This window comes from Phyllobates terribilis, unplaced genomic scaffold (genome assembly GCF_046119375.1).
Source record: "Phyllobates terribilis strain yellow unplaced genomic scaffold, ASM4611937v1 Scaffold_5__5_contigs__length_657084704, whole genome shotgun sequence".
Lineage (NCBI taxonomy): Eukaryota > Metazoa > Chordata > Amphibia > Anura > Dendrobatidae > Phyllobates > Phyllobates terribilis.
This window is the reverse complement of record NW_027362765.1, coordinates 598,782,408-598,791,680: the sequence shown is the minus strand read 5'-3', so window position 1 is coordinate 598,791,680 and position 9,273 is coordinate 598,782,408.

The following is a 9,273-nucleotide window of genomic DNA, read 5'->3' as shown; positions in this document are numbered from 1 at the left end:
CAAGCCAGTTCATAGCTTCAATGCTTTCATCTTGCAGGAACTGCTGACACACTCCAGCCACATGAGGTCTGGCATTGTCCTGCATTAGGAGGAACCCAGGGCCAACCGCACCAGCATATGGTCTCACAAAGTGTCTGAGAATCTCATCTCGGTACCTAGTGGCAGTCAGGCTACCTCTGGCGATCACATGGAGGGCTGTGCGGCCCTCCAAAGAAATGCCACCCCACACCATTACTGACCCACTGCCAAACCGGTCATGCTGTAGGATGTTGCAGGCAGCAGATCGCTCTCCATGGCGTCTCCAGACTCTGTCACGTCTGTCACATGTGCTCAGTGTGAACCTGCTTTCATCTGTGAATAGCACAGGGCGCCAGTGGCGACTTTGCCATGCCAAGTGTCCTGCAAGGTGTTGGGCTGTGAGCACAACCCCCATCTGTGGACGTCGGTCCCTCATACCACCCTCATGGAGTCGGTTTCTAACCGTTCGTGCAGACACATGCACATTTGTGGCCTGCTGGAGGTCATTTTGCAGGGCTCTGACAGTGCTCCTCCTGTTCCTCCTAACACAAAGGCGGAGGTAGCTGTCTTGCTGCTGAGTTGTTGCCCTCCTACTGCCCCCTCCACGTCTCCTGGTGTACTGGCCTGTTTCCTGGTAGCGCCTCCAGCCTCTGGACACTACGCTGACAGACACAGCAAACCTTTTTGCCACAGCTCGCATTGATGTGCCATCCTGGATGAGCTGCACTACTACTTCTGTGGGTTGTAGAGTCCGTCTCATGCTACCACGAGTGTGAAAGCACAACCAACATTCAAAAGTGACCAAAACATCAGCCAGAAAGCATTGGTACTGAGATGTGGTCTGTGGTCCCCACCTGCAGAAACACTCCTTTATTGAGTGTGTCTTGATAATTGCCAATAATTTCCATCTATTGTCTATTCCATTTGCACAACAGCATGTGAAATTGATTGTCAGTCAGTGTTGCTTCCTAAGTGGACAGTTTGATTTCACAGAAGTTTGATTTACTTGGAGTTATATTCTGTTGTTTAAGTGTTCCCTTTATTTTTTTGAGCAGTGTATATGTATAAATATATATATATATATACAGTGGGGGAATTAAGTATTTGATCCGTTGCTGTTTTTGTAAGTTTGCCCACTGACAAAGACATGAACAGTCTATAATTTTAAGGTTAGATTATTTCTAACATTGAGAGATAGAATATCCCCCCCCAAAAAATCAAGAAAATCACATTGTATAAATTAGATAATTTTTTTTGCATTTTGCAGTGAGAAATAAGTATTTGATCCCTCTGGCAAATAACACTTAATACTTGGTGGCAAAACCCTTGTTGGCAAGCACAGCAATCAGACGTTTTTTGTAGTTGATGATGAGGTTTGCGCACATGTCAGGAGGAGTTTTGGTCCACTCCCCTTTGCAGATCATCTCTAAATCATTAAGATTTTGAGGCTGTCACTTGGCAACTTGGAGCTTCAACTCCCTCCATATGTTTTCTATGGGATTAAGGTCTGGAGACTGGCTAGGCCACTCCATGACCTTACTGTGTGTAACATACCTGGCGGCGTCCTTGCATGGTGGTCCATCTCCCACTGTGCAAGAGAGCGCACTTGATCTCCTGTCCAGAATGTCTCTCTGGCTTCCCTCCATGCTGTCTGTTTGTGTCTGTTTCTGCTGCTTAAGGGCGGCGCCCGATCACTTCCTGCTTTTTGTACCTGCTGTGGGTCACGCCCCTTGTGCGTCCTCAGCCTATTGCTGTCTGACACTTGGTATATAGCTCAGCAGCTCCCTTCTATCCCTGCCTGAGCATAGTGTTTCCTTCAGTGTGTGCTTGCACTCTGAAGGTGCCAGGTCCCGTTCTTTGTTTCCTTGTCTGCCTTTCCTGGAGGCTGTATTTCCAGGCCTGTCTGAACTGAGTCCTGTATGTCTTCTGCTTTTCGGTATCAGCTCCCGTGTCTGAACTGAGTCCTGTATGTCTCCTGCTTTTCGGTATTAGTTCCCGTGTCTGAACTGAGTCCTTTCTGTGTTCTCTTGTCTGTCCTGTCTGAACACGCTCCTAGCCTGTTCCTCCTGCCTTCTAGGGGCCGATTACCTAGACCCGCTCCTGTATCTTGTCTGTCCTGTCTGAACTCGCTCCTTGCCTGTTCGTCCCGCCTCTCTGGGGGCAGTATTCCCAGACCCGCTCCTGTATCCCGCTGCAGTGTCGGTCTCCTCCGTACACTCAGTTCCAGTCTGAACTCTCTCCTATCCTTTACCTGTTTTTGCCTCTATGTCCGTTCCCTTCCTTTTTCTGCAGAGTCTGAACTCGTTCCTAACTCCTGCCAGTTGTCTCTGTACTCCCGTTTGTGAGTTTGTGGTCCACTCGCTACTTCACTGCAAGTACCCTGTGGGTGTCTGGCTCTGTCTTTCCCTTCCTGTCTGTTCCGTGTGAACAGAGCCCTGTCCTCCCTGCTCAGCCTTGTCTGCACTCTAGCCGTGCTTGCCTGTACCCCTTTGCCTGTATTGTTCCTGTGTCCCGGTGTGTACTGGGTCCTATCCCGCCTGTGTTCCTACCTGCTAGTGCCTCCCTGTCTGCACTCTAGCTGTGCTTGCTTTTTCCCCCCTGCCTGCATACCCGCCTGCCTGCATACCAGTCGTGCCTGCCTATACCCACCAGTCTGTGTGCCAGCCTACCAGCCTGTTCCTGTATTCCCCTGTGTGGGTCAACAGCCGTGTCCGGGGTCTGTCCTGGAGTAGCACCTGGTCCCTCTGCTCGGTTCCTCCTTGGTGCACTGGCGTCGTATGCCGTCGTGCGACCCTGGTCGGATCGGGTGAATACCTAGTCACGCCCCTCCAGGCATTCACTCTCCGGCACGGTCCAGTGGAATCACTACAATCACACGCACACGCCGCTCAGCCCGGGCGTGTGCATAACAGCATGCTCAGGCCATGGTTCCCGTTGAGCCCCACGGCCTTCGCTCTTTGAGAAGTTTTTCCAGCGAATACATGCATTAAAATAAAATAAATAAATTTTTTCCCCCTTTAGCTGAGTTCCAGGCGAATTACGCACCCGTCCAGATGGATCTATCAGCCCTCGTTCCTGCGGATCCGCCACGTTACTATGGGGATCCAAGACAGTGTCGTGCATTTGTGGAGCAATGCATGCTACACTTTAAGGCCTACCCTCTCTATTTTCCTTCCGATTGGGCTAAAGTGGCCTTTATGATTGACTACCTAGCGGGTGATGCCTTGAAATGGGTCACCCCCCTATGGGAAGCATGGGATCCTGTCATCCTTGACCTGCAGGCCTTCCTGGTGGCCTTTCGTATGGTCTTCGAGGACCCTAACTCTGAAGCCCCTGCTGAAGCTTCACTTCCCAATATCCCGGAGCAGCCCCGACGGGTAATGTGTGTGGGTAGCGCAATAGTCCTCCAGCCCAATGAGACTACTGCCCACCCAGAATCCTCACAGGGTGACTACGCTTTCCGGAATACTTCTCTCAACCTCAAGAGGCAGTCCAGACGTGCTAGACTTAGAGGCAAGCCGTCACGCCAGGGTCTGTCCTCCCTGAGACCTCCTGACCCCAACCTTGAAGTCCCTACTGAAGCTTCATCTCCCTGTATCCCGGAGAAACCCCAATGGGTAATGTGCGTGGGTAGTGCACCAGTTCTCCTGCCCGAAGAGACTTCTGCCCATCCAGACTCCACACAGGAGAACTTCCTGCACCCGGCATCAGATGCTTCTTTCTCTTTAACCGGTCTGCATGTCCAAGGATGCTCCAAAGCTGTGGTTACCTCAGAGTCTGTGCACCTCTACTACCTGGCGGAGGATCCCCTGTTGCCTCCTGAATCCTCCGGGATACCACTCGATGACAAATGGAGAGAGACTTCTCTACACCCGGTACTCAATACTTTGTCCGCTTCGTCCTGTGAGCCTGACAATGGGTACCCCAAAGTGGTAGTTACCTCCGAGTCTCTACACCCCTCCGACCAGGCGGAGGATCTCCAGTTGTCTCCTGAACCCTTCGGGGTGCTACCTGGTAGCGAAAGGACAGAGACTCTCCTATACTCTGTACCTGATACCTCGCTCGCTTCGTCCAGTGAGTCCAACCTAGTGTACTCCGAAGCAGAGGTTACTCCTGAGTCTCTACACCCCTCCGACCAGGCGGAGGACCTCCAGTTGTGTTCAGAATCCTTCGGGGTGCCACCTGGTGGTGAATGGACAGAGACTTTCCTATATCCTGGATCTGATACCTCGCTTGCTTCGTCCAGTGAGTCCAACTTAGTGTACTCCGAAGCAGAGGTTACTCCTGAGTCTCTACACCCCTCCGACCAGGCGGAGGACCTCCAGTTGTGTTCAGAATCCTTCGGGGTGCCACCTGGTGGTGAATGGACAGAGACTTTCCTATATCCTGGATCTGATACCTCGCTTGCTTCGTCCAGTGAGTCCGACCTAGTGTACTCTGAAGCAGAGGTTACCCGTGAGTCTCTACACCCTTCTGACCAGGCGGAGGACCGCCAGCTGTCTCCAGAACCCTTCGGGGTGCCACCTGGTGGTGAATGGACAGAGACTTTCCTATACTCGGTACCCGATACCTCGCCTGCTTCCTCCAGTGAGTCCAACCTAGTGTACTCTGAAGCAGAGGTTACCCGTGAGTCTCTACACCCCTCTGACCAGGCGGAGGACCGCCAGCTGTCTCCAGAACCCTTCGGGGTGCCACCTGGTGGTGAATGGACAGAGACTTTCCTATACTCGGTACCCGATACCTCGCCTGCTTCCTCCAGTGAGTCCGACCTAGTGTACTCTGAAGCAGTTGTTTTCTCTGAGCCTCTGCACTCTTCTGACCCGGCGGAGGACCTCCAGTTGTTTCCTGAATCCTCCGGGATACCACCAGATAACAAAGAGACAGTGACTTTTCCTCATTATGTACCTGATAACCCGTCTATTTCTTCCTGTGAGCTTGACAAGATGTACCTCGAAGCAGAGATTACCCTTAAGTCTCTGTCCCCCTCCAACCCAGTGAACGACTGGCCCTCGAATTCCCTGCGGAAGATTCTGGCAGGCCTGAAGAAGAGGGGGCGTAAGGGGGGAGGTACTGTAACATACCTGGCGGCGTCCTTGCATGGTGGTCCATCTCCCACTGTGCAAGAGAGCGCACTTGATCTCCTGTCCAGAATGTCTCTCTGGCTTCCCTCCATGCTGTCTGTTTGTGTCTGTTTCTGCTGCTTAAGGGCGGCGCCCGATCACTTCCTGCTTTTTGTACCTGCTGTGGGTCACGCCCCTTGTGCGTCCTCAGCCTATTGCTGTCTGACACTTGGTATATAGCTCAGCAGCTCCCTTCTATCCCTGCCTGAGCATAGTGTTTCCTTCAGTGTGTGCTTGCACTCTGAAGGTGCCAGGTCCCGTTCTTTGTTTCCTTGTCTGCCTTTCCTGGAGGCTGTATTTCCAGGCCTGTCTGAACTGAGTCCTGTATGTCTTCTGCTTTTCGGTATCAGCTCCCGTGTCTGAACTGAGTCCTGTATGTCTCCTGCTGTTTTTCGGTATTAGTTCCCGTGTCTGAACTGAGTCCTTTCTGTGTTCTCTTGTCTGTCCTGTCTGAACACGCTCCTAGCCTGTTCCTCCTGCCTTCTAGGGGCCGATTACCTAGACCCGCTCCTGTATCTTGTCTGTCCTGTCTGAACTTGCTCCTTGCCTGTTCGTCCCGCCTCTCTGGGGGCAGTATTCCCAGACCCGCTCCTGTATCCCGCTGCAGTGTCGGTCTCCTCCGTACACTCAGTTCCAGTCTGAACTCTCTCCTATCCTTTACCTGTTTTTGCCTCTATGTCCGTTCCCTTCCTTTTTCTGCAGAGTCTGAACTCGTTCCTAACTCCTGCCAGTTGTCTCTGTACTCCCGTTTGTGAGTTTGTGGTCCACTCGCTACTTCACTGCAAGTACCCTGTGGGTGTCTGGCTCTGTCTTTCCCTTCCTGTCTGTTCCGTGTGAACAGAGCCCTGTCCTCCCTGCTCAGCCTTGTCTGCACTCTAGCCGTGCTTGCCTGTACCCCTTTGCCTGTATTGTTCCTGTGTCCCGGTGTGTACTGGGTCCTATCCCGCCTGTGTTCCTACCTGCTAGTGCCTCCCTGTCTGCACTCTAGCTGTGCTTGCTTTTTCCCCCCTGCCTGCATACCCGCCTGCCTGCATACCAGTCGTGCCTGCCTATACCCACCAGTCTGTGTGCCAGCCTACCAGCCTGTTCCTGTATTCCCCTGTGTGGGTCAACAGCCGTGTCCGGGGTCTGTCCTGGAGTAGCACCTGGTCCCTCTGCTCGGTTCCTCCTTGGTGCACTGGCGTCGTATGCCGTCGTGCGACCCTGGTCGGATCGGGTGAATACCTAGTCACGCCCCTCCAGGCATTCACTCTCCGGCACGGTCCAGTGGAATCACTACAATCACACGCACACGCCGCTCAGCCCGGGCGTGTGCATAACACTGTGCTTCTTTTTGAGCCACTCCTTTGTTACCTTGGCTGTATGTTTTGGGTCATTGTCTTGCTGGAAGACCCAGCCATGACCCATTTTCAATGCTTTTACTGAGGGAAGGAGGTTATTGGCCAAAATCTCGCGCTACATGACCCCATCCATCTTTCCTTCAGTACGGTGCAGTCATCATGTCCCCTTTGCAGAAAATCACCCCCAAAGTATAATGTTTCCCCCACCATGCTTCATGGTTGGGATGATGTTCTTAGGGTTGTACTCATCCTTCTTCTTCCTCCAAACACAAGGCGCGTTGAGTTAATGCCAAAGAGCTAAATTTTTGTCTCATCTGACCACAGCACCTTCTCACAATATCATCCAGGTGGTCATTGGAAAACTTCAGATGGGCCTGCACATGTACCTTCTTGAGCAGGGGACCTTGCGGGCACTGCAGGATTTTAAACCTTTAAGGCGTAATGTGTTACCAATGGTTTTCTTGGTAACTGTGGTCCCAGCTGCCTTGAGATCATTACCAAGTTCCCCCCATGTAGTTTTAGGCAGATCTCTCACCTTCCTCATGATCAAGGATACCCCACTAGGTGAAATTTTGCAAGGTGCCCCAGATCGATGTAAATTGACAGTCATTTTATATTTCTTCCATTTTTTTACTATTGCACTAACAGTTGTCTCCTTCTCACCCAGCGTCTTACTTATGGTTTTGTAGCCCATTCCAGCTTTGTGCAGGTCTATGATCTTGTCCCTGACATCCTTAGAAAGCTCTTTGGTGTTGCCCATGTTGTAAAAGTTAGAGTCTGACTGATTAATTGAGTCTGTGGACAGGAGTCTTTTATACAGGTGACTATGCAAGACTGCTGTCTTTAATGCAGGTAACAAGTTTATTAGGATCGCCTAACTGGTCTGTATGAGCTAGAACTCATAATGGTTTGTAGGGGATCAAATACTTATTTCTCACTGCAAAATGCAAAAAAAATTATCTAATTTATACAATATGATTTTCTTAAATTCTTTTGGAATATTCTATCTCTCAATGTTAAAATTAACCTACCCTTAAAATTATAAACTGTTCATGTCTTCGTCAGTGGGCAAACTTACAAAAACAGCAAGAGATCAAATACATACATATATGTATATATGTGTGTATATATATATATATATATATATATATATACACACACAGTACAGACCAAAAGTTTGGACACACCTTCTCATTTAAAGATTTTTCTGTATTTTCATGACTTTGAAAATTGTACATTCACACTGAAGGCATCAAAACTATAAATTAACACATGTGGAATTATATACTTAACAAAAAAGTGTGAAACAACTGAAAATATGTCTTATATTCTAGGTTCTTCAAAGTAGCCACCTTTTGCTTTGATGACTGCTTTGCACACTCTTGCCATTCTCTTGATGAGCTTCAAGAGGTAGTCACCGGAAATGGTTTTCACTTCACAGGTGTGCCCTGTCAGGTTTAATAAGTGGGATTTCTTGCCTTATAAATGGGGTTGGGACCATCAGTTATGTTGTCACTTATAAAAAAGAAAAACCCTCGGCACACACAAATGCTATCTTGCTTAAAGTAATTAAATTTTATTGAGCCAACCCACATGAGACAGATTTTGTGCCAACGTTTCGATGCTTCTCTAGTGTTTCTAATTGTTTCTAATGCAGTTTCGCTACTGCTTCATCAGGGAGTGTGGTGGAGGAGGGAGAATAAGAGATGTATGAGGCATACCTGCAGCTGCAGACAATTAGCAATAAGGAACACCATAGTATCGGGTGCCTCCATTCACGCATGCGCATGGCAATTGCATCCTGAGCGGAGTGTATCACTGAAACCTGCTACCTCCTACATCACTTTCAGGTGATGCCCAATGTGATCAGGTGCTTTTTTCTGTTTCTCACATAAAATACAGTAGCATGATATACTCAGCAAAAGGACAAACCTACCAAACGTGTCTCATGTCCAGTCTCTCCAAAGCGGATATAGAGATCCAGCTCTAGTCACTTATTCCCGTGGTGTTCATAGGATTAAGGCACCTCAACTGCTTGGGATCCCTAGTAAAACTAGTAGGCATATGAGTCCTAAGTGGAAATGCAGGGCCAGTGGTGCATTCTTGTCCGTGTTTACGCAGCTACCTATTAAGACAGATTAGCAAGAACGTGGGTGTGCCAATAGAAATGGTAGGAGGGAGCTGTACCAACAAGGCCATGATTTGGCTAGAAAGTCAAAACCGATGTTGAAGGGTCAGAATATTGCAATTTCAATCTGTGGCCTAGCACCAGAACTGAGTACAATATTTACTCTAGGCTATTACTACATAGTCAGGGTTGTCATACTCTGGAGAGTTCTAAAGCATCATGCATTGGTGAGACGTTCCAAGCCTGAGGGTAACCTTGCAGAAGGGAAATACTGAGTCCCATAAGCAGGCTCTCAGAACCAGTCAAATGTGGGCGGAACCTGAAGTACAGGCAACAACTTTCCCTACAGGTGAAAAAATGTTTGTAGTTACCTGAAAATGGTCCGTTAGATTCACCTTGGTGTTATGATAGTGTAGCAACTCACTTGGAAACAATAGGTAACACACTAAAAACTACAGCTGACTCTGCCGGTTCCTGTACAGACTGGAGATCCTGATCCTTCCATCCCTAATGGTTCCTGCGTCGAGATAGCGCTAATCACAGTCTAGACCAGGGGTCTCAAACACGCGGCCCGCCGGCCGCATGCGGCCCCTCCTGCTGCTTCATGCGGCCCGCAGGCACATAGACTCCTTGATTATCGCGGCCCGGCCCAGGAGCCACCGACATC